The sequence below is a fragment of the Aotus nancymaae genome, unplaced genomic scaffold, assembly GCF_030222135.1.
Source record: "Aotus nancymaae isolate 86718 unplaced genomic scaffold, 86718_ANA_hifiasm-v0.15.2.pri h1tg000033l, whole genome shotgun sequence".
Taxonomy (NCBI): domain Eukaryota; kingdom Metazoa; phylum Chordata; class Mammalia; order Primates; family Aotidae; genus Aotus; species Aotus nancymaae.
Window position 1 is genome coordinate 38,224,010 of NW_026988447.1, and position 14,797 is coordinate 38,238,806.

The window sequence follows — 14,797 nt, forward strand, 5'->3', positions numbered from 1 at the left end:
AAACTACCATCAGAGAATACTATAAACACCTCTATAAAAATAAACTGGAAAACCTGGAAGAAATGGATAAATTCCTAGACACATACACCCTCCCAAGACTAAACCAGCAAGAAGTTGAATCCTTGAATAGACGAATAACAAGTTCTGAAACTGAGGCAGTAATTAATGACCTACCAACCAAAAAAAGCCCAGGACCAGACAGATTCACAGCCGAATTCTACCAGAGGTACAAAAAGGAGCTGGTTATTTTCCTTCTGAAAATATTTCAAACAACAGAAAAAGAGGGAATCCTTCCTAACTGATTTTATGAGGCCAACATCATTCTAATACCAAAACCTGGCAGATACACAACAAAAAAAGAAAATTTCAGGTCAATATCCTTGATGCACATTGATGCAAAAATCCTCAATAAAATACTGGCAAACTGAATCCTGCAGCACATCAAAAAGCTTATCCACCAAGATCAAGTCAGCTTCATCCTGGGATGCAAGGCTGGTTCAACATATGCAAATCAATAAATGTAATCCATCACATAAACAGAACCAATGACAAAAACCACATGATTATCTCAATAGATGCAGAAAAGGCCTCTGATAAAATTCAACACCCTCTCATGTTAAAATCTCTCAATAAACTAGGTATTGATGGAGCATATCTTAAAATAGTAAGAGCTATTTATGACAAACCCACAGTCAATATCATACTGAAGGGGTAAAACCTGGAAGCATTCTCTTTGAAAACAAGCACAAGTAGGTTTCTCACCACTCCTATTCAATGCAGTATTGAAAGTTCCGGCCAGGGCAATCAGGCAAGAGAAAGAAATAAAGGGTATTCAAATAGAAACAGAGGAAGTCAAATTGTCTCTTTGCAGATGACATGACTGTATATTTAGAAAACCCCATTGTCTCAGCCCAAAATCTCCTTAAGCTGATAAGCAACTTTAGCAAGTCTCAGGATATAAAATCAATGTGAAAAAATCACAAGCATTCCTATATACCAATAACAGACAGCCAAATCATGCATGAACGCCCATTCACAATTGCTACAAAGAGAATAAAATAGCTAGGAATACAACTTACAAGGGATGTGAAGGACCTCTTCAAGGAGAACTATAAACCACTGCTCAAGAAAATAAGAGAGGACACAAACAAATGGAAAAACATTTCATCCTCATGGATAGGAAGAATCAATATTGTGAAAATGGCCACACTGCCCAAAGTAATTTATAGATTCAATACTATCCCTATCAAGCTACCATTGACTTTCTTCACAGAATTAGGAAAAAACTACTTTAAATTTCATATGGAACCAAAAAAGAGCCCATACAGCCAAGACAATCCTAAGCAAAAAGAACAAAGCTGGAGTCTTCAGACTACCTAACTTCAAGGTATACTACAAGACTACAGTAACCAAATCAGCATGGTACTGGTACCAAAACAGAGATATAGACCAATGGAACAGAACAGAGGCCTCAGAAATAACACCACACATCTTACAACCATCTGGTCTTTGACAAACCTGACAAAAACAAGCAATGGGGAAAGGACTCCCTATTTAATAAATGGTGTTTGGAAAACTAGTTAGCCATATGTAGAAAACTGAAACTGGACTCCTTCCTTACACCTTATACAAAAATTAACTCAAGATGGATTAAAGACTTAAAAGTAAGACCTAAAACTATAAAAACCCTAGAAGAAAACCTAGGCAATACCATTCAGGACACAGGCATAGGTAAAGACTTTATGACTAAAACACCAAAAGCAATGGCAACAAAAGCCAAAATTGACAAAATGGGATCTAATTAAACTAAAGAGCTTCTGCACAGCAAAAGAAACTATCATCAGAGTGAACAGGCAACCTACAGAATGGAGAAAATTTTTGCAATCTACCCATCTGCCAAAGGGCTAATATCCAGAATCTACGAGGAACTCAAACAAATTTACAAGAAAAAACAAACAACCCCATCAATAAGTGGGTGAAGATATAACAGACACTTCTCAAAAGAAGACATTTATGCGGTCAACAAACATGAAAAAAAGTTCAATCATCACTGGTCATTAGAGAAATATGAGTCAATACCACAATGAGATACTATCTCATACCAGTCAGAATGGTAATCATTAAAAAGTCAGGAAACAACAGATGCTGTAGAGGATGTGGAGAAATAGGAATGCTTTTACACTGTTGGTGGGAGTGTAAATTAGTTCAGCCATTGTGGAAGAAAGACAATGTGACGATTCCTCAAAGAGCTAGAACCAGGAATACCCTCTGACCCAACGATCCCATTACTGGGTAAATACCCAAAGGATTATAAATCATTCTACTATAAAGACACATGTACACATATGTTTATTACAGCACTGTTCATAATAGCAAAGACTTGGAACCAACCCAAATACCCATCAATGATAGACTGGATAAAGAAAATGTGGCATATATATACCATGGAATACTATGTAGCCATAAAAAAGGATGAGTTCTTTATAGCGACATGGATGAAGCTGGAAACCATCATTCTCAGCAAACTAATACAGGAACAGAAAACCAAACACCGTATGTTCTCACTCATAAATGGGAGTTGAGCAATGAGAACACATGGACACAGGGAGGGGAACATCACACACTGGGCTTGTTTGGTGGGTGAGGGTCTAGGGGAGGGATAACATTAGGAGAAATACCTAAAGTAGATGGCAGGCTGATGGGTACAGCAAACCACCATGGCACAGGTGCACCTGTGTAACAAATATGCACGTTCTGCTCGTGTATCCCAGAACTTAAGGTATAATACAATTAAAAAAAAAAATTGGGAGGATTGGCAGGCCCAAAGAGTTGAGATAGTAAAATAATCTAGAACAGTCTATAAAAGTAAGAATGTTTTCAAAGATTAAAGAGAGGAATGAATTGAAAATATAAGAAAAATACTGAATACTATGGGGAGAAAGTTAGGAATATTAGTTTTTTGATGTGTTCAATGACTAACCTGTCATGAATACCAGAATATTTACTTACCTTGAGTGCCCACATGTGTGAGTTTAACTCTGATTCTATTTTATGATTCTGTGATTCCTGATCACATTTAGAAAAGAACTATTCAGCAACACAAAGGGCAGAATTAGCAGTATTTTATTCATGTTTAAAAAACTAAATTCAATGTATTCATCTTTCCTTTGAATAACAGAGGACACCAAAAAACAAAGACATCGATAGCATTTGTCTATTTTGAGTCAGAATGAAGGTTAAGTTTTTAAAACAACTCCCAAAATACAGAGGTTTGAATAAGATACATATTTCTTCCACTCCTAAATAATAGTCAAGCAAGCCTATCTTGGCAGGGCAGCTCTGCTCCAGTGGATCATTCAAGGATCCAGCTTCCTTCCACCTCATTTGTCTACTATGCTGCAAGGCATTTTATTTAATCTGCATGTCAAAGCTGGGTCTCAAAAGAGCTCTGTTTCAGAAGCAAGGGACCAGATCAAATGGGAGCACAATCCTGTTTTTCAGGCCAAGGTGTTGAAATGGCACATATTGCTTCCCCGATCATTGCTTGGCCTGACCTCAGTGACATGGCCTCATCCAACTAAAAGGGTACCTGAAAAATATAGTTTTTAGCTGAGTAATCATGTGTCCAGACAAAATTCTATTACTCTGGAAGAAAGGGGAAAATGAATTTGTAAATCATCCCACAGTGTGTCAAATCTGTAATTCTAGCAAACATTGGGGAGGGAGTAGTTAGCTAAGTTTTAAAAACTATATGTTTTAGCCTATCAGTCAATCACAACTCTTTGTCCAAGTTCCGTTATTAGCTCACCATTGTTAGGAGAAGAAACAAACAAACAAAAAAAATGAAGTGGCAATCTAAATAGAAAAGACTATTCACATACATTAATTGAAATATAATTTTTTAAAGTATGCAATTAAGTGCTTAATTGTAAAGACCTATTTCTAATTCCAGGCCTATATTTTCTTCCACACTCTTCCAACCTGACACTTTCACATGTGACTTTTCCTAAAACTTGTTCCATATGACACCCCCAAACCAGAAACCTGAAAGTCACACCAAGCCAGAAACCTGAAAGTCACACTGACCTCTCTCTTTCTCTTCCTGGGCACAAGAGAATGTCATCCATTTCTATTGGTTCTATAAAAAAATACCCACTCTTCTCTCTTCTTGCTTCTTTTCTAGCTCAAGCTCTCATAGTTATTTCTTTCAAGGATTATTGCACAGATCTTAAAAGCTTCCATTCTCTTTCCCCTTCAAACTATCCTGTATATTGTTTTTTACGTGATCTTTCTGAAATAAATTTATCCATCTATCTATTGTCTACTTTGTGCCAAGCACTGTCCTAGGCGTTTGAGATTCAGCAGTAAACAAAACAGATAAAGATGACTTCATGAAGCTTACATTTTAGTAGAGGGAGACAAAGAATAAATGATATACAAAATAAATGAGTACATTACAAAGTATGTTAGAAAGTTAACCCAGCAATCCCATAACTGGGTATATACCCAAAGGATTATAAATCATTCTACTATAAAGACACATGCACATGTATGTTTATTGCAGCACTGTTCACAATAGCAAAGACTTGGAACCAACCCAAATGCTCATCAATGATAGACTGGATAAAGAAAATGTGGTACATATACACCATGGAATACTATGCTTCCACACTCTTCCAACATGACACTTTCACATGTGACTTTTCTGCTGTACTGACAGCAGATTATTGGCCAGGTGTGGTGCCTCATTCCTGTAATCGCTTGAGGCCAGGAGTTCAAGAATAGATTATTGGAGGAGGGGATGCAGAGGAAGAGGAAAGCGTAGAAGTAGGTGCCCCAGTTAGGAAGCTATATTGCAGGCAAGAGGTGATAGAGGTTTCTATGGAAAATGGAGGGTAATAATGGATATGGCTCTGTTATAATATATTTTGAAAGCAGATCCAATAGGATTTGATGTAGGATAATGACAGCAAGAGAGAAGTCAAGGATAACATCATGGCATTTGGGGCTAAGAAAAGGAAAGATGGAACACACTGCCATTAGCTAAAATGGGAGACTCAGAAAAGAGCTATGTGGAGTTTGTGGGGGAGACCAGGAGTTTGGTTTTAGAATCATAAGCTTGAGATGTCTATTTGGCATCTCAGTGAGAATGCCAAGTAAGCAGTTGGATATATAAGCCTGAAGTTCAGGCAGGTCTGGCCTGAAGATACGATAAAAAGTTCAGCAATTGCGTATGTGCAGGTACTGTGCTAAGCATTTTACAGAGGTAACTCATTCAATCCTCACAGCAACCCCAGGAGGTAGCAGCAAATATTATCACCTCTTATTTCACGGAATGGGAAACTGAACCACATAGAGGTTAAGGAACTTGCCTGAGGTCACAAGAGTAGTTTGTGGAAGAGCCATGATTTGAATCAGGAATGTAAGTGCCAGAATTCATGCTTTGAGCCAAAACGCTAAAGTGCAGGTAATATTAATAAACTTAGGAGTCTTTAGTATGTGAATGATATTTACTTATGAGTCCAGGTGAGATCACCAAGGGAATATAACAGTGAAAAGAGGATCTGAGGAATCTGTTTAAAAGTAACATGGAGTGGGTGAAGAGGAGTGGGTAGGAGCATAGATGAAATAAGGTTGGCTCTGAGTAAACAAATACTGAAGCTGGGTAATGGGCACAAGGAGTCTCATTATACTTTGCTGTCTAATATGCGTATGGCTAAAATTTTGCATAATGACTGGGAGAAAACAAAGACAGAGGGATGAGGAGGAACTATCAAAGGAGGCCAACAAAGACTGCCAGTGAAACAGGAAGAAAACCAGGAGTGTGCTATCCCGGAAATCAAGGGTCCCAACTGCCTATTGTCTAACACACCCCCAAAACTCTATGGCTTAAAAATATAACAATTATACACAATATAGAGATTCCTCAAAAAACTAAAAGTAGAACTGCCATATGATCCAGCAATCCAACTTCTGGGTATATATCCAAAAGGATTGAAATCAGTATGTCAAAGATCTACTCTCATGTTCATCACAGCACTATTTACAGTAACCAAGTTATGGAATCAACCTAAATGTCCATTAACAGATGAATGGACAAAGAAAATGTGGTACATATACACAATGGAAAACTATTCAGCCTTAAGAAGGAAATCCTGTCATTTGCAACATGAATGAAACCAGAGGACATTATGCTAGAGGAAATAAGCCAGGCACAGAAAGACAAAGACTGCATGATCTCATGTATATGTGGAATCTAAAAAAGTCAAACTCATAGAAGTAGAAGAGCAGAAAGATGGTTACCAGAGGCTGGCCGGGGGTGAAGAGAGGGGAAATGGAGCTGCCAGTCAAAGGGTACAAAGTATCAGTTATACAGAAGGAATAAGTCTATTGTGCAGCATGACCGCTATAGTTAATAATAATGTATTGTATCCTTGAAAATTGCTGAGAGATTTTAAATGTTCATACCACCAAAAAAATAAGTATGTGAGATGACAGATACGTCAATTAGCTTGATTTGATCTATAATATATACATATACCAAAACATCACCGTTGTACTCCTTAAATACTCTCAGCAGGGACCTGTCATCTCTGTTCCTGTGGCATTGGCCATCAGCTGGGGTGACTCTTCTGGGCCTGAGGACACCTCTCTAAGGTGGTTCATGTATTGTGGCTGGCAGGCATGGGTGCTCAGCGAGGAAAGGCCTATCTCTATCTTCGGTCAGTCCCCAGATTGACTAAAAATAAGCAGTGCAAATGAGAATTACTTGAACCTTCTTCAAGCATGTGCTTTACTCTCAGCTGACGAATGACCCTCAGAGAACACTGAGAAAGATTCCTTTGATGCTGGGACTGTTTCCTTTACAACAATTACAGGAAGTGAGGAGAAAACATTTGTTATTTAGGTCTTTGTCAATGCCAGGAGAGACCCCCGAACTTCATTGTTAAAAAAAAAAAAAAAAAACTCTGAATGTGTTGCTTTTTTTCTAAGAAATTTCATTATGTATATTCGAGGCTTAGCATACATTATCAGACACATACAGATAGTAAAATTGTTACTATAGTGAAACCAATACATATCTATCATCTCACGTAGTTACTCTGCATGTATGTGACAAGAACAAGTAAAATCTACTTATTTAACAAAAATCCCTAAAAGAATATAATTTTATTAACTATAGTCCTCATGTGGTACATCAGATCTCTAAACTTCTTCATCCGATGTAGCTGCTAATTTATATCCTTTGACTTACAACTCTCCATTCTCCCCACCCCCCACCCAGGGTAACTGCTGTTTCATTCTCCATCTCTGTGTATTTGAGCTTGAGCTTTCTTTTTTTTTTTTTTTTTATTCCACACACAAAAGAGAGCACACAATATTTTTCTTTCTGTGTCTGGCTTATTTCACTTAGCATAATGCCCTCGAGCTTCAACCACATTGTGGCAAATGGCAGGATCTCCTTTTTAAAGGCTGAATAACAGTCCAACAACAAATAATATTCCATTGTATATATTCACACACATACACACCGCAGTTTATATCATGGTGTATATATATATATATATGCTTCCGTTATGGCATATATATATTTATATTGTGGTGCGTCTGTACGGTGTGTGTGTGTATATATGTATACACACTGTAATTCCTTTATCCATTTGTCCATCGTTTGGTATTTGGGTTGTTTCCACATCTTGGCTACTGTGAATAATTCTGCAATGAACATGAGAGTACAGATCTCTTTACGAGGTAGTGATTTCATCTCCTTTGGGTATATACTCAGAAGAGGGATTGCTGGATCATATGGTGGTTCTATTTTTAATTTCTTTAGAAACCTCCATACTGTTTTCCGTAATGGCTGTACCAAAAGACATCTGAATTTTATGGATACCTTTTAGTCACAGTTCCTCCTTGGAACGTCTCCTTTGTAAAATACTTTAAATAGCTGTAAGAAGATGGGGGAGAGGGTGAAAAGATGCATACAAATTCTTGTATCTCTGACAAAGATAAGCAAATAGTAGAGACTAGTTTTTCCCTAATCTTCTTATTCAGGATTCAAAATAGCTCTGTTCATGGGCTTTTAGAAGATCGTCACCATGGGCAGGCTAGCAGCTGTTCCTCATCAGCATCCTAAGGTAGTGACTACCATTGAAGCCTATCAGAGTTCACTGAGAGTTTTAACACCGAGAACTGATTTCCAAAATGCTTTGTCACTTTAAATTAGGGAAGAGGTCGGAGTGCCAGGGCTACGTCTCCCCCACCATATGCCTGGCAAATACAGAAGGGTGGGGGCAGATGTTCTCAACTTGCCCGAAGATGCTGAGACAAGTGTGGGTCACCCCACATGCCACTGAACATGCAGACAGAGACCGCTGGGCTGTTGCTGAGGAACCGAGGAGGAAACAATTAAGAAACACATAGCAAGTACTGAAAGGCAAGTTTCATCTTTATTTGCCCATTTTTGCTAACTCGAAAGTACAAGGGGTGTCTGAAACCATTAGATGTGACAGAGTACATGTTTTGATCACGGTGCAGTAGTTCTGCATGTTGTATCTTTGCCTGTGTTTTGCTATTTGAGAATGGATTTGCAAAAGCTGGCTTGTCTCTGCAGTGAAAGCTCTTAGGGCATCATCCGCAACACGAGGCACCCATTGTTGACCAATGCCATTGGCTAAGACTTGAAGTGTTTCTCCAACACTCAAAGAACTGAGGTCAGTCTCAGAGTCTGGCATCCTTTCACCCTCTGCCTCCCACTGATGTAACTTAGTCAGATCACAAGTGTGCTAACAAGGCAATTGAAAGCAAACTCTTTTTGCCACCAACATAAACACACTCTGAGTTCTTTTTTTCCTTCACAGTTCCCATCACTTATTAGTTCACCACCATCTTCTTGGCTTCCAGGAGATCTGTCTCCTGATTTTTCTTGATTTCTCCAGTTGCCCTTCCTCATTCTCCTCACACTCTTCGTCATTTCTTGCACCTCCACCTCCTCATCAGGCCACCTCTCTTCATCCAGCTCTCAGCACCTCATCCTCCCTCATGGCCTGAGATGATCCTGCTGCCCTGACTGTCCCTGTGGTAATGGAAGCAGTGATCATAGCAGCAGCAGCTACACAGTCAGAGTGACAGTGCCCATGGAAGCCGTGAGTGACAGCATGGCAACATGGTCTTTGATCCCAATTACTGTAGTGGCCTTCTACAACATTCCCCGGTCCATGATCTTGCCCCTTCCTATTGCATCTTTCACACTGTTGCCAGCATGATTCTTCCAAAATAGAAATCAATCATGCCACTGCCTACTTTCAATCTTTTAATGGTCCCAGTGGCTTTGGCGCCATTAAAATCTAAACTGGGGACAAAAATCTAAATTCTTAATATGATATAAAAGCTTGTTCCACCTGGACCTGTCTACCTCGGCCCTCACAGGTGCCTTTCACCCATCCCCATCCCAACACCTTGCATTTTGGCACATACACCGTGCTATTTCTCATCTCTGTCCTGGAACCCCTTCTTGCCTCCTACAGAACACCCAGCAATCATGTGTTGTGTCCTTCCAAAAGCAGCTGATGTTTCCTCTTCAGGAAGAAAACTCCCATTCTTCAGGGTACAGCAGGTGCCCTTCATACATGCTTCCTCTGTCACACCACATTACAACAATATTCTTATTTTGCTGTTTGTTAATTTCTTCATATCCCTCCTCCTGTGTGCCTAGTACTCAACTGCAAGCATGTTTGAGATACTCAGTAAGTATTGCATGAATCAATTATAACTGAACCATGGATCAATATGTATACTGCTCTTCTTTTGTCAGTTCTGACTTGCTTCACTTCCTCAGCTTGCTCCTATTCTAGCAAGAGAGACAGAAAAGTAAGTAGATATTCCTAGTAAAATAATCTCAGAGGATTCATGGGCCATCTAGGCTCATCCAGAAATCCCATATTAACAACTATAAACAATGAGGAGATGGACACACACAGGACAGCTCAGAGAACATCATTCTTTGATAATATATAGTGCCAGAGCCTTGTCAGAGCATTTGCATTTATTTATGAGAGAGACAGGGTCTCACTCTGTTGCTCAGGCTGGAGTGCAGTGGCACAACCACAGCTCATTGCAGCCTCCAACTCCTGGACTCAAGAGATCCTCCCACTCTAGCCTCCTGAGTCTCTGGGACTACAGGTGTACGCACCCCAAGTAGCTAGGACTACAGGTGTACACCCCCACATCTGACTAATTTTTTTTAATTTTTGTAGAGATGGGGGTCTCCCCATGTTGTCCAGGCTGACCTCAAATTTATGGGCTTAAGCAATCTTCCCACCTTGGCCTTCCGAAGCGCTAGGATTACAGGTATGAGCCACCATGCCAGCCCTAGAGCATTTGCTTTATAAATTAAGGCTGAAGACTGCAGAGCCACACCTGCCCTCCAGGCTGGTTTGTAGCCCAGTAGGCAGCACCTTTGGATAAAGTTCACTAAGCCAGTTTTGAATCCACCTAATCAAGGGCATGGTGATATACTTGGTAAAATGCTTTGTGGAAATCCTTTGTTTACTCTTATCTATCAATCTTATACACTTAATCAAAAAAATTACCTCCTAGCTTTTTCTTTCTCTTGACCCAAGAGTCTCTTTCCTGGGGTCCTCTGTGATCCACAATTTCCCTGGGAACTTTCCATCCTGTCTCTCTCATCTTGCCACCTTCAATCGGTTTCTCTTCTGCTGCTCCCAGCCCTACTTTCAACAATCTAATTCACAGAGTATGGACCCTCATTTCAGCACCCGCCCTTGGCTCTGTTCACTTTCTTTAGCTTTCCTACCATGTTGAGTTTTTTTGCCTCATCTCTCCTACCCCTCCCTAGACCAGGCCTGTAGGATTGGGTGGCCTTTTCCATCTTCTACTGTGAAAGCACCCGATCTGGTCACCACCCTGTGGTCACCCAGGCAGCAGTCTCTAGTTTACCCTGAAATGTCATCGCCAAAATGCACACTGACTTCATAACTATGACATTGACTATAGTAAGAAAGAGTATGACAGCAACACACAGCACTGGGATCAGGGTTTCTACATCTCATTTCTCTTTGCAATTGGTATGACCCCTGCGTGAGTTAACTGGCTTGACTGTTTAGAGCTATAGTTCTTAAGCTTCTTGTGAGCTACAGAACCCCTTAGTCAGACAAAATCTTAGTGCTAGCAAGTAACATTTAAAATGCTGACTGGTTCTGGCTGATGTGGGTGTAGAAGTCCAGAGCCCCCTTTGCCTCTCATTCCCATGACCCCTAGGGATTCTGCAGAGCCCCAAGATTTGAAAAGCACTGGGGGAGGGTACAGTATAATGAAGCCCATGTGGCAAGCTCCACACCATTCAGGTTTTGCACAAGCTATGCAATATCCCAGAAAGCAATGTGACTTAATGGTTATGTGGATAGATCCTAGGAAAGACTGTCAGGTTCAAAGCCCCACTCCCCCAGTCACTAGCTGAGGCTGATTGGACAATTTACTTAACTTCTCTGTGCCTGAGTTTTCTCATCTGTTGGACAGTGATTATAATGGTTCCTGCCCCTTTCTTAAGAAGATTAAATGAGTTCACAGCAGAAAGGGCTTAGAAGAATGCCTAGCTGATCTAGAGAGGTGGTAGATAAATGTTTGCTACTATTATCTTCCAAAATCATACACTGTCCTTAAGGAAGACCCGGGGACACAGTGTAAGTGACTCAGCACAGCCTGCCATTACCACAGAGCACACTGTGTGGTGGGAGCCAGCATAGGCCTCCTCCTACATGGGGTATGGCAGACTGGTCCTTTGCAAACTGTGTCTTAGAGTACACGAAGTGTACATTGACTTCATCCAATAGATTGGCTCCTCAAAGGAGTTTATTTCCCAAAGTTTACTACAGATTTAGGTCAAGTGAAAGATTATACACAGTGCACAGCTTTCAATGGAAATGAACTAGGCCATTTGATTAGACTTGTAAATCTAAGGTTAATTGGGAGTTGAGCATTGCAATTCCAGGAAATAGGTTACTAGGCATGTTTGTATATTTCTGAATCCATCCCCTGTTTATAGCTGCAAACATATGTCATTAATTTATGATTTTCTTTCTACAGGTTTCACCACGGTAAACACAAATAGATTAGTCATTAAACCCAGAAGGAATCTGAGAGCAGGGCATAAAATTTAAAGAAAGTTATACCCTGAAAAAAAAACTGATGTGAGAAGGTTATACCCTGAAAAAAAAAATGATGTGAGAAGAAAATTAGCTGCTAAATCTTTTGGATAATGCAGTCTTACAGGTTGTTTTTAATAATACTCACTATATTGTACTTTAATCTGTGATCCTCCAAGCTAAGCTAAGTAACTCCCAAGGGAATTAGGGTAGAGGCCTAAGGAGTGTAAATAGATCTTTCTTAGAAAAATCTTTTCTTCCCTGAGTTTGTATTTCCTTTATTACTTTTTGCTCACTAAACCTACAGGGAATGTATGAAGTGTAGATATGGACTCTACTTCCAGAATGGCTACTTTCCCGACTAAAGCCTGGAAGGAGAAGAAAGCTTGGAACTGTGATTCTTAAGGCTCAGCCAGAATCAGATCCCTTCTCGGACAGCACAGGAAGCGTAGGAATAGCTTTGTCAGCATCTTCATGCTCATGCCTCTGAGGAAAGAGGAAGGAGCTGATAATGTGATAATGATATGGTCCACAGCACCTTATCCTCAGTTCCCAAATCCCAAAACCCTGCAACCAAAAGTTTTTCACATATTTGACATAAAAACTCCATAGATGGCAAAAATCTGACCTTTTTGACATGAGGTTCTACATAGTCACCACTTACCTCAGGATGACGATACATATATGTCGTGGTCGAAATATTAACGTATCTGCTTATGAGATGCTGACCCAGACTCTACTGGAAATACTACATATGCAATATGTACCATTTTACCTTTATAACATCTGAACAGTTTTCTGAAATCCCAAACCTGTCTGGCGGCCCTGTCCTAAGTGATCTGAGGTGAGAAGAGGTCTGAGAAGAAAGGACAGCACGGTGGCTCTGCAGAAGGAAAGGAGCAGCAGATCTATAAGGGTGGTGTGCCTCAGATGAACAGGACTCAAAGGGAGCTGTCAGGGCCATCCATTTTAGCCTGAGGAGCAGGAAACCAGCACAATGCATGGCAGACCAGTCACCAGCCACACTCCTTAGCTGACTGCCCATCCCTGTCTGCCGGCTGAGGCCCAGGTAAGCACAGAACAGGAGATATTGCCACACCTACCTTCCCAGAATCCTCATCTCAGGAACCACGGCAGTATTTTTGCAAGCATCTTTCTTCATTTTTTCTTCTCTTTCACCATCTTACTACTTCAGTTTCTCTTTCATTCTTTCAAATTCCACACTACCTTCACTCAGAATTCACTGGTGGTGATGGAAAGTTTAGGAAACCTGAAAAGAGCAAAACAAGTGTCCACCCTGGTTATATATATATATATTTTAATTCCGGATTCAGACTGCCTGGGTTCAAATCATGACTCTACCACTCCCTAGCTATGTGACTGTAAACAAATTATGTCATCTCTTTTTGCCTCAGTTTCCTTATCCATAAAATAGGGATAATAGTGCCTACCCTATACAGTTGTTGTGAGGATTAAATTAGCTAATATTATGTGAAGTCCTTAGAAAGTTCTTGGCATATAGTGAGCGCTTTGTAAACATAAGCTGCTATCATTTTTATATGTGTCTGTAACTGTCTTCTAAATAAATTTCTTATACTAATGATGTGCTTTTTTTCCCTGTAGAATTCTTTACATCCATTTTTAAAGATGGTACCATAAGGGCATTTGACGGTCAGTAATTACTTGCTAAAGATGAAGATTAAGGAAAAGACAACAAAGAGAGAGATGCACAATCAAAATCTGAGTAGAAAGTTCCAACATTGCTTTCATGATATTGCCTACTATGACATTCTGGTGGTGTGCACAGTTTCTCCCTCTCCTCTTTCCTCCACTTGCTAATTTGTTTTGAAAGCTAAAAAAATAAAATGAAAAAGGGGGAAAAAAGAAAAAAGGGTAATGAAACATTTGATATATAAATTCAAAATAAAACTATCAAACAGACCCAAATCTTTGAGATAGTTCATATTATATTCACATTTTTGTTTTTAGATTACCTATAAACGCTAATGTAAATAATGTAATAAACCCGTTGTCCAGCTAATAATACACTGAGAACAGTTAATTCTGCATTTAACTGAAGCCCAATTATTTATGGCAACTAGAAATCTTTCCAATGATATAGCCTTCCCTGATACCCCACAAACTGTCCTGGAAGTTAGGCCTTGGAGTAGATATCTCCTGACCTTCCCCAAGGCATTAACACCTGTCCGAACTGGCATTGTGGGCCATCTCTAGCAGTGAAATCATAAACTTCATGTACATTTTTAGTGTCCCCAGCTCTGAGTCCATGGTTGTCCTGGGAAGGCTGGGAACCCTGTACACTTATCCACTCCTCTCTCACCTACTCTGACTATGGAATTAACGTCAAGACTGATATGACTTTTTTTTTGCAGGGTCAGCCCTAAATGGACCAACCCATATCTGTCTCAGTCAAATTCACCTTCACCCCACTTTATTTATCAAAAAAGTATTCACTAAAAAAAAAAAAAAAGGTCAAACCTAAAGAGAAAAAAAGAATCACAGCTAAATGTGGGTTTAAAGCTGCAGAGACTTAGATTGAAAAACTGCCAGTTCTTACTGCTCACTTACTCACATGAGGGTTTACAGCTCCTGAAATCATGCCAGGGCTTTGA

General features: G+C 39.8%; 1 long non-coding RNA gene across 1 annotated transcript in view; it reads right to left on the reverse strand.

Moving 5' to 3' along the window:
• LOC105731340 (uncharacterized) overlaps positions 1 to 13,422 on the reverse strand; it is a 56,669-nt gene extending 43,247 nt beyond the window's left edge. Inside the window, exon 1 of the long non-coding RNA XR_001110693.2 lies at positions 13,268 to 13,422. This is a non-coding gene — a long non-coding RNA (uncharacterized LOC105731340). The remainder of the gene's footprint in view (positions 1 to 13,267) is intronic.
• Positions 13,423 to 14,797: the final 1,375 nt, after the last annotated feature.